Source organism: Chrysochloris asiatica, unplaced genomic scaffold, assembly GCF_000296735.1.
Source record: "Chrysochloris asiatica unplaced genomic scaffold, ChrAsi1.0 scaffold00089, whole genome shotgun sequence".
Classification (NCBI taxonomy): Eukaryota; Metazoa; Chordata; class Mammalia; order Afrosoricida; family Chrysochloridae; genus Chrysochloris; species Chrysochloris asiatica.
Genome location: NW_006408607.1, coordinates 11480063 through 11491068, shown reverse-complemented (window position 1 = coordinate 11491068; position 11006 = coordinate 11480063).

Here is an 11006-nt window from a genome sequence, read left to right as displayed (position 1 = left end):
TAGTTGTTTAGTTCCATTGAGTCAGTTCCAACTCATTGTGATCTTGTACAGGGTTTCTAAGGAATACCTGGCTTTTTTGAACTGCTGCCACACCACAAATTTTTATATCTATGGAAATCAGATCAGATTTATAGGAAAAGAGAAATTAATAGAAACTGTGGATTAGGTTGGGCTGCTTGCTATGCTTCAAATGCACCAATTATTGTACAGGACAAGGATGAGGCTATTCACTGCCAAAGATTTACATTCTCTGAAACCCACTCAGAATCGGCTGTGAGTTTTTATGGTTTTTTGTTGTTTTTTTTTTCTGTAGCTTATAATTTCTAACATAGATAATCATTTCAATATTTCCAATGCCCCAAAGTGCGAGCTAATCATTTGCTAGAAAATTGGTAAATATTTAAATAAATAGGACTGTGGGTAAAACACAGTCACATTTATAATAATGCAGTTTCCAATATGTATGTACACACATCATCTCACTCAATTCATTGCTAACCATAATCTTATGGACCAGTTCCTGAAATATTTTCCTGAAAGCAAGGTATATGAATGAGCTCACATACTTTAAACATACTTGCTATTAGAAAAAGTTTTAAAATCATCTCAGAAATTCTGTTCCTGAGTTTTCATAAAATTTGTAAAACCAGTTCCTTGGTAGATTTGTAGCTATCTTCTTTTACATTAAATTAAGTTTTATGGTTTTAACCAGAAAATATATATTTTTTCTTTCCTTAAAAATGTATAGTTGATTATCATTAGCTCTCAAAACCGATCTCAGACTAATTATTTCCCCACTTCCTATAAACTTTGATAATTCAGATGCAAAGTTGATTTTTTTCTATACTTTAGAGTAAAACTGAGTGCTTTCTAATTTTAAAAAACTAAGCATATGCATCTAACAACTTATGCACATTGTATTCTATAGTGTAGTACTATGTCAATTGACTCTTTCTATTTCTCTTCCTATTTCTTAAATTTCCTACACAATCTATAAGATCTCAGGTATGAATGTAGAGAGGGAAAGGATACAAAGTAAAAATGACTATAACATAGATAATTGTGATTCAATTTTTAAATTTTAATTCTCATCTAAAAGGAAGTGGATTTATCGGAGGAGTGTCTTAAAGGGTGATTGTTCAGCATTTTCACCCCCTACTCTCAAGTAAGAATGAAGAAAATATTGTCTTTGCAATTTTAGCAAATGCAATAATTTGATGATAACTTTAGAGTTGACAATGGAACTCACAAATATGACTTACATAGCTAAAATCATTTCCTATCTCTGCACTTGAGCATATTCTCTGGCAAATAAGAGAAATAATATTGACCTTACTTACTTTTAGCTAAAACAAATGATTGCCAAGCTTTTAATAGATGCAAAGTACTATGCAAATGTAAATGCTAAATGAGGCCAGGAGTCTGATGGAATAGTTTTCTGTTCTGTTCAAGCCTTGGTTGGTTATGTTATATCTCCATAAAAAAATCAGCTTATATTCCAACTGAAGACACTCTATTAATGAACTGTGTATGGTAAAGTACATTGATTTTTTGAATTAAAAAACGAAGTATTTCTTCTGTGTAAAGTTATGGTGTTTGGCAGACATATGTAACAAAAGTCTACTTAAAAATGCTTGCTCCAGAAGTGACTGGTAATATATTGGGCAGACCATTTGAGCCAAAGAACAAACTGACTTTTTAAAAATAATGCCTTTGTTACTATGATGTGTAGCCACTAATTCTTTCTCCTTAATCACTTAATATTATTAAGAAAAAATATATAACACACGTACACATTATCTAGTGCTTCCTGAGAAAGCCAACAAGGCCGTTAGAGCTGGCACCAAATGGGATTTCTGAACATAAAAAAAAAAATTGTTTTAAAAAAAAAAAAAAAAAAAAAATCATGCAATTGGTTTATTGTCCTCACTTGCTGCAATACAATTTAAAACAGTCTGTGAATTCCTAAATAAAAATTAACATCAGAACATTAATTTTGAATGCCTGCTGCAAACCATTCACTTCTCAGTGATCTGACAGGACAGAGTAGCATGGGTTCACAGGGTCCCTAAGATTGTAATCTTTCTGGAGGCAGATTGATACATTTTTCTCTCATGTGGAGTTGTTGGTGGATTCTAACTGCTGATATTTCCATTAACAGGGATTCTTAGTCAGAATTGAATTAATGACAATGGAAAGCAGTTCATTTGAACCAATCTCAGTATGTTTAAGATCTCAGTTAATCCTCATAGTAGCACCATTAAAGATGTATTATGTTCATCATTTTACAGAGGAAGAAACTGTTTAAAAACATGACATCCCCAAATCCTACTCATCCAAGTGAGCTGAGATTTCATCCTACATCTATATAATTTGAGATACTCTGATTTTTGTTTTGTCTTCCTTTGATAGCATGAAATCATGATTGTTATTGCTTTTATTGGTTGTTGTAGAGTCTACTCTGAAATGCTGTGAGCCCATTTGTGCAGAGTACAACTTTGCTCCATAGAATTTTCTTGGCTTCCTTTTGGAATTTGTCTCTAGGCCTATCTTCTGAGGTCACTCTGGGAGTTCTAACCACTGACTTCTTGGCTAGTTGTTGTTGTTGTGAAGTTCCGTTGAGTCGGTTCTGACCCATAGCGACCCTGTATAGGGGTTCCAAGGAGCGGCTGGTGAGCTTGAACTGCCAACCTTGAAGCTCAAACGACTTTGCAGTCTGGCGCATTAACCCACAGCGCCACACCAGGACTCCTTTGGCTAGTAGTCAAGTATTAAATGTGCACTACCCAGGGACCTCATAAAATAAGCAGAGAAAATTATAGAAATATTTTTACTCTATCATCATCCATTACATTCAAATGGCAGCAATTTTCCATAAAAATGAACTTTTGGAAAATAGATGTGAAATTTTAAGCAGTGACTAAACATTGTTTATATCAAAGTAGGTTTATTTATAGAGGTTTAGCTCAACTCACATGCATTCAGTAACTCTTTTGGGTCAGGCTTAGCACTTTGGGATAGAGAAAGACACATAATTAGCTAAAAATAATATGTTCTTTGTGCTACTACCCAGGCTAAGCATTGTACGTTTCTTAACAAGTTAAAGCTTACAGTCATCCTATTTATCCCCATTTCATATTTAAGGAAAGAGGAAAAGGCTAATTGATATTCTCAATGTCAGTTAGATGTGAAATGAAAGAGCCAAGGATCAGATCTTGGAAGCAAACTGAAGTCTGAACACCTAACTATTATTACTCCATTCTGACAAAATTCTCCTTTCCTTTGCTTTCCAGTCTAGTAGAAGTTTAGAGAAAGAAGAATGTTATTTGTGGGTTCCACATTATACCAGGATGTGGCATTGTCAGCATCTAACTGTAGGAAATATTTATATTGTATATGTTTAACAAAAGGTAATCATTTGTTATAGATGCAAGGATACATGAAGGCTCTGGACTAGATGGCCAAGTTGCATTCCTTTCAAGACTCTACACCATTAATGTGCTTATATGTCATTGAAGTTGTCAAGGACTTTATTCTTCTTGGATCAACTATCAACACTTGTGGAAGCAGTAGTCAAGAGATCAGAGAACGTATTTCATTGGGCAAATCTGCTGCACAGGAACTTTTTAAAGTATTGAAGAGCAAAGATGTCACATTGAGGACTAAAGTACACCTGACCCAAGCCATGGTGTTTTCAGTAACCTCATATGGATGCGAAAGCTGGACAGTGAATAAGGAAGATTGTAGAAGAATTGATGCCTTTGAGTTGTGGTGTTGGAGGAGAATACTGAAAGTGCCATGGACTGCCAAAAGAACCAATAGATCTGTTTTGGAAGAAGTGCAGCCAGAGTGCTCCTTGGAGGCCAGGATGGCTAAGCTTCGTCTCTCCTACTTTGGACATATTGTCAGGAGGGAACAGTTGCTGGAGAAGGATGTCATGCTGGGTAAGATGGAAGGTCAGAGAAAAAGAGGAAGACCCCCAATGAGATGGATCAGCCAGGTGACATCATTGATGGCATCAAGTGAGGCAGCGGTAGTGAGGTTGGCCCAGGATTGGACATTGTTTCGTTCTGCTGTGCATGGGTCGCTAGGTGTCGGTTCCGACACAATGGCACCTGACAACAACAACAACATGCCATTCACATCCAATGAGAGGAAAGACACATCAAATCCATAGTAACCACAGGCATAATTCTCCTTGCTAACAATTAATTTCTTAAGTATAACCATCTACTGTGGTTTATCACATTTGCCAAATTCTGTTTTTTATTTCAGAGTCCAAAGTGTCACAATTAGTCTCCATCAAGTTACATTAAGTATAATTTCAATTATTCAAATAATTTACAAATAACTTCCTATATACTTTATAATAAATCAAATAAGTTAATACATGTTAATTGATTAGAAGAGTAGTTGAAAATCAATGTTATCATTAATATTGTAATATAATTGATTGATGTTGCCTGCAATTTTATAATAAATATAAGTAATTAATATGTATTGATTTCTAAATTTTAGGTTTTTTTGTTTTTGTTGTTTTAATGTTCAAGTTGGCATCTCACCAAAAAGAGGGCTCAAAACTAAGTGTTGACTACCAAGAGTCTAAACTTGACCTCAAAGCAGTAGTCTATAATTCTACAAAATATTATTTTGCATTTTACTTTCAGCAGGTGGAATAGAACTGCTTCTTTTGTAAAGCTAGTTTTTTTCAGTGAACTTGGGGTTTTAGAAAAATGACACAAAACTTTTTGTGATATTACAGGATATCGTTACATTTTGTTTTCAAGGACTTAACTTGAACTTTATCCATTAAGGAAAGATTTTTGCTTGCAAATTATTTTCAAATTGTGTATCTGAACCCCTACTTAGTGACATTCAAACTTCATAGACTTCATGGATTTTACCTCCCATCTATTAAGCCCATTTGATTCCAGATAATCCAGAAAGATAATTAACTTCCATTTTACTTAGAGATTGCTTATTACATCCCTAGTAAAGCTATTGTCAACAACCTTTTTCATTATCTCTAATGTGTTAAATTATCATGCTGTGAAAACATAAACCATTTGTACCTTCTTTGTTGCTCTATATTATGCATTTCCCCATCTTTACTTGTAGACCTGGATAAGATTACATCAGCTTTTCCTGTTACCAGCACTGTGGAGAGGAGAAGAGGGTGAGTTCTAAGGCACAGGAAAATGTAGAAGGTAAGAAGGACCGGTTAAGCCAAGGACAGCTTGAGGCCATGAACTAGTTGATCTGTCACAATGGATCTCAATAATAGTCATCAATTTTAATCTTGTTTAAAATACAGATTTCCAGATTTCATTCATGATACTTCAAATTCATTATATCTGACATGAAACAATTAATATTTAACTAGCTGCAAAGGTGAGTCATTGAGAAAAAGTGGACTAGCCAACACAAGAACTTAGATTTCCAATGTCTACTTGTAATTCAGTGAACTCTTAATTAGTTTTATAAAAGTAAAGACTACAGATGGTCAGTGCAATTCTCCTTTTATTAACCCTAAACACTTTTGAATATTACTATTTCTATACCCTTTTGTTGTTGTCATTGTTACTTGCCATCAGGTCAGCCCTACCTCCTGATGCCTTCATGCACAGTGGAACACAATGTTGCTCAGTCCTGTACCATTCTAATAATCAAGTGTGTATCATATCTTCCTGATACATAGGGTTTTCATAGAGTGATTGCAAAGGTTGATTGCAAGTTCCTTCTTTCTTGTCTGTAACAGTCTGGAAGAACTGTTAAAATTGTTCAGCATCAAAGCAGCATGTCAGCCTCCACTGTCTGATGAATGGTGGCTGGGAAGCCAGTTTTGGACTCTGGTCTTGTTTCCCCCATGGAGGGCAAGATTTCTACCACTCAACCAAAAATGCTTTCTAACTGCTTCAGGATTTTAAGCTTTTTGTTATCAGATTTGCTACATTTGGTCATTTTAATTTTTATTCTTATTCTACCACATTTTAAAAGCCTTTTTGCTTTGATCCAATATGACTCTTAGACAGTCCTGTGTGGTGCAATAGTATAAGCAGGGAACTGTTAACCATAATCTTCATAACCCATCAGTCACTCCTCAGAAACCCTACAAAGAATGACTATAAGTTCAAACTGTCTTGATAGCACACAACAACAGCAGAGATGTCTTGCATTTCACCAACTTTGCTGTAATTTCATATACAAACTTCAAACGACATTTGTACCTTCTTCTAAGCATGCTCTAGAAAGCATATGTGTCTCATTGTGGCCTGACATTCCTCAACAATTGATATTTATTATAAGACTGATGCCATCAGTAGAAAATGGATGGAGACTAATGTGGGTCAACCTGAAAGTCCAGCTGTGTATGTCATGTTAACTGGTGGTTGATGATCCTCCTTTTCTCAAATCTGTAAGGACGGCATGCATCATGTATGGCTACATAAGATAGAGAATCAAAAATTTCCATCCTCCAAGGATGCTCATTTGCCCTTTTCACCTGAGACAATAGGGCTTTTAACATCCTGGCATCTACTCACTCAACTCAGATGACATTTTCTTTGTCATTTAGCTAATGGATGTACAATAACCTTATGGAAGTGTGAAAGGATGTCTCTAAAGGCACTCTAGTCTTGCTACTATTTCTAGTACTTTTAGAAGATGACATGACTGATGAATCAGCCCTAAATGGAGCCATAGGCACTGTCAGTTACAAATATGCAGTGCATACACTCCTGCTAGCTCATATGTCAGAAGCACAGTGCACTTTTCCCCTGGATGCCATAACTTAAAGTTAACTTCAATTTTTTTTTTTTTTTCTTAGTGCAGCAAATAGGGTTAGTATTACCATAAAATTGTGATTCATAATTACTATAGAGGCTTATTTTTCAGAGTGCCCAGGATATTTATTAATAGTACTCAATAAACGTGTGGGGCATAGATAACCATGTATATATATTTCTCAGGGATTCTCAAGAACAGCCTAGATATTTAATTTACATAGATATATTTATTTAGACTAAGGAATGATGTGCTCATTCATACACAGGCATAAAATTTGAAATCATGCAGTGTTCAAATGCTGGCTATACTATCACATTTCAGCTTGGAATACAACATTGAGAAAATAGTGCTGATCACATCAGAGTTCTAAGAACATTAATGTAATAATGTATATTTGTTGTTGTTGTGGTTGTTAAATGTCATAGAATTGGTTCTGAACCATAACGAGCCTATACAGGGTTTTCAAGGAGCAGCTGGTGAGCTTGAACTGTGACCTTAGCTTCAAAGCGAATTTATGGTCCAGTGCATTGATCCACACCGCCACACCAGGACTATGTAGATGGCATATAATATACTCTTACGTAACTGCAAGTGTCTAAAGAAAAGCAAGCAAATTACACAGAAAAATAGGTAGAGATGAACTTGAGTTGTGAAGTCCAAAATGATTATAATGGATTTAAGAAATTTAATTTTGTACTTGAAATTGAAAAGAAATGCATAACATGAGTATATCCTTACTTTTAATACCAAGGATTCTTCATATTTATAAAAATTAGTTCAGCAGTCATATATTAGTGCAATAATTTGGAATAATACAAATTCAGGATTTTGTTCTTATTTTTAAATGCATGATTCTAGCACTAAAAAATGTATGTAAAGTGAAGGAAATTGTATACAAGTATATACATGTGATATCTACATAAAAAATGATTTTAAATGGTTAAATATTTCATTTTATGGGTATGGATAGAGAAACTTAATATATTGATAAAATGAAGCATATGCATAAAAAAATCTAAAGTGAAACGTAAAATGATGCTTCTTTAGATTAAAAATGTTAGACAAAACAAGAAAATAAAATCACAAAATGTGTGATACTTGCCCCTGTTTAATATCAGCAACTAAGTATCTAGATGGGGAAAGAGCAAGAAGAAAGTTGTAGGACATCCAATTACTTTATGATTCAATTTTTTTTTTTTTTTGGTATATGTCTAATACAAAGAATGAAAAACTCTCAGTATATTTGATCACATGCCCTTGATCCGGCACTTAACATTTCTAGATTTCAATTCACACATTTTAAGTCATAAATAGTTAAATTTATATTGAAAATCACATGAAATCATATAAGAATTTTTGTCGCTTGTTGCCTGTGAAATTGTGGATTAACAGCACAGTCTACTTTGTTTTCTCCTTTTCTAGTTCTAGTCTCACACATCCGAGATACAAATGAAATGGAATGGATACTCTCCAAAGTGAGTCCTTGCTTCTACTCAAAAGTTCTGTTGCATTATTTGTTGCTGTTGTGTGGTGCCATCAAGTTCATTCTGACTTATATCAACCCTACTTATATCAACAACAGAATAAAACATAATTTTACCCTCCATCATTCTCATAATCGTTGCTATGTTTGATCCTATTGTTGTAGCCACTGTATAAATCCATATTTTTGAGGATGGTCCTCATTATTGTTGTCCTTCTACTTTACCAGTGAAGAACTCTGTTAGCATAGTGGTTATGAGTTGGGCTGCTAACTATAAAATCAGTTGTTTAAATCTACCAGTTGCTTTGAGAGTGAAAGGTGAGGTTTTCTGCTCCAGTAAAGATTTATAGCCTTGGAAACCCTATACAGCATTGCTATGAGTCGAAATCAACTTGATGGCTCACAACCACCAACAACCTACATTACCAAGTCTGAGTTTCTTCTCCAGGGACTGGTTACTGCCGATAACACATTCAATGCTCATAAGATGACATCTAGCAGGACTTGCTTCTAAGGAACAGTCTAGCTCTAGTTTTTTTTGTTTTTGTTTTTGTTTTTTTTAAATAGATTTATTCCTTTTCTGGCAGTCCATGGTATATTCAAAATTTTTTGACAGCACCATAATTCAAATGCAACAATTTTCACTGTTCAGTTTATAAGATGGTAGAAAATATCATTACTTGAGTCAGGTGAACTTTAGTCCTCAAATTGACTATTTACTCTTTCACACTTTAAAGAGGTCTCTTGCAGCACAGTTGCCCAATAGAATACATCATTTGATTTCTCTAGTGATGCTTCCATGGGTGTTGTGTATCCAAGCAAAATGGGACCCTTCACAAGTTCACTATTTTCTGTGTATCATGATATTTTTTAATAGGCCAGCTGTGAGTGTTTTGTATTCTTTACATTGAGGTGTAATTCATACTAAGGGCTGTATTCTTTTGTCTTCATCAGTAAATGCTACAAGTCTTACTCACTTTCAGCAAGCAAGGTTATGTCATTTACATATCACAGGTGGCTAGAGAGCATTCTTCTGATCCTGTTGCAGTGGTTTTCTTCATATAGTCCATTTTCCTAATATTTTGCTTAGCATACAGATTGAATAAGTACGGTGAAAAGATATGACCCTGACACACACCTTTCCTGATTTTTAAGCCACTCAGTAACCCCTTGTTTTCTTGAAAATATTGTTTTTGACACATGTGCAGATTCTGTATGAGCACAATTGTCAGGGAATTGCCATTCTTCACAATGTTATCCTTTTTTTTTTGTATTGGTCCACATAGACAAAAGACTGCATGGTTAATAAAATACATGCAAATATCTGTCTGGTATTCTCTGCTTTCAACCATGATCCATCTGTTGTCAGCAATGATATCTCTTGTTCTATGTTCTCCTCTAAATACAACTTGAATTTCTGGCAGATTTTGGTCAATGCATTTCTGCTTTTTGTTGTTGCTTAATGCTGTCAAATCAGTTTCCACTCATAACGACTCTGTATAGGGTTTCTGAGGCATGGTTGGTAGGTTTGAACCACCAACCTTGAAGTTCTGTGCTTTATCCTACAGAGTTACACCAGGTCTGTAGTTCACTCAATACTTTATCCACATTGTTAGTTTCCACTGAGTCAGTTCTAATGCATAGTGACCCAAGAAACAACAGAAGAAAGCATTGCCCAGTCCTGTGTCATCCTCACAATGGTTGTTATAGTTGAGTCCACTGTTGCTGACACTGAGAGAAATCATCAGAAAATAGGTCTTCCTATTTTCTGCTGACTCTCCATTTTACAAGCATGGTGTCCTTCTCTAGGAACTGGTCATTACTGGTTACATGTTCAAACAGTAAGAGATACACTTCTTCACAGACAATTTTGTTTGTACTTCTGGTAGGCAATGGTACTTTCACAACACCATAATTCAAATGTATTAATTCTCATATAGTCTTTTTTTATCCATTGTTCAAATTTCATATACATATGAGGTTGGGTTAGTTGTATCTTACTCTTCAAAGAGATATCTTTGTTCTTTAAAAGTTCAAAGAGGTCTTTTATAGCAGATTTGACCTATACAATATGTCATTTGATTTCTTGACTTCTAATTCCATGCACATTGATTGTTGAGCCAAGCACAATGGAGGGTTTGACAACTTCAATCTTTTCATCACTTATCATGATGTTACTTATTGGTCCAGTTGTGAGGATTTTAATATTCTTTACATTGAGATGAAACCATACTGAAAGTTATAGTCTTTGTTATTCATCAGTAAATATTTCAAGTCCCTTCATTTCTAGCAAGCAAGGTCTTTCATCTGTATATCACAGGCTAATAATGTGTCTTTCTCCAATTCTGATGCCACATTATTTTTCATATAATCCAGTTTCTTGGAATATGAGCTCAGAATACAGATTTAGTAATATGGTTAAAAGATATAACCAATGTCAAATACCTTTCGTGATTTTAAACCCTTCAGTATCCCCTTGTTCTGTTCAAATGACTGTCTCTTGGTCTAGATACAAGGTCCTTCCTCATGAGTACAATTAAGAGTGTTCATTTAATTGTGTTCCTTTTGTTCATGTTTTTTTTTTGTTTGTTTGTTTGTTTGTTAGGTGCAATCAAGTCATCCACCTCATAGTGACCCTGTGCACAATGAAACACAATTCTGCACCATCCTTCTATATAGGAATTTGAGGTTTGAAATTTTTCTTCAATACATTATGTTTGAAAAAATATCAAGGGTA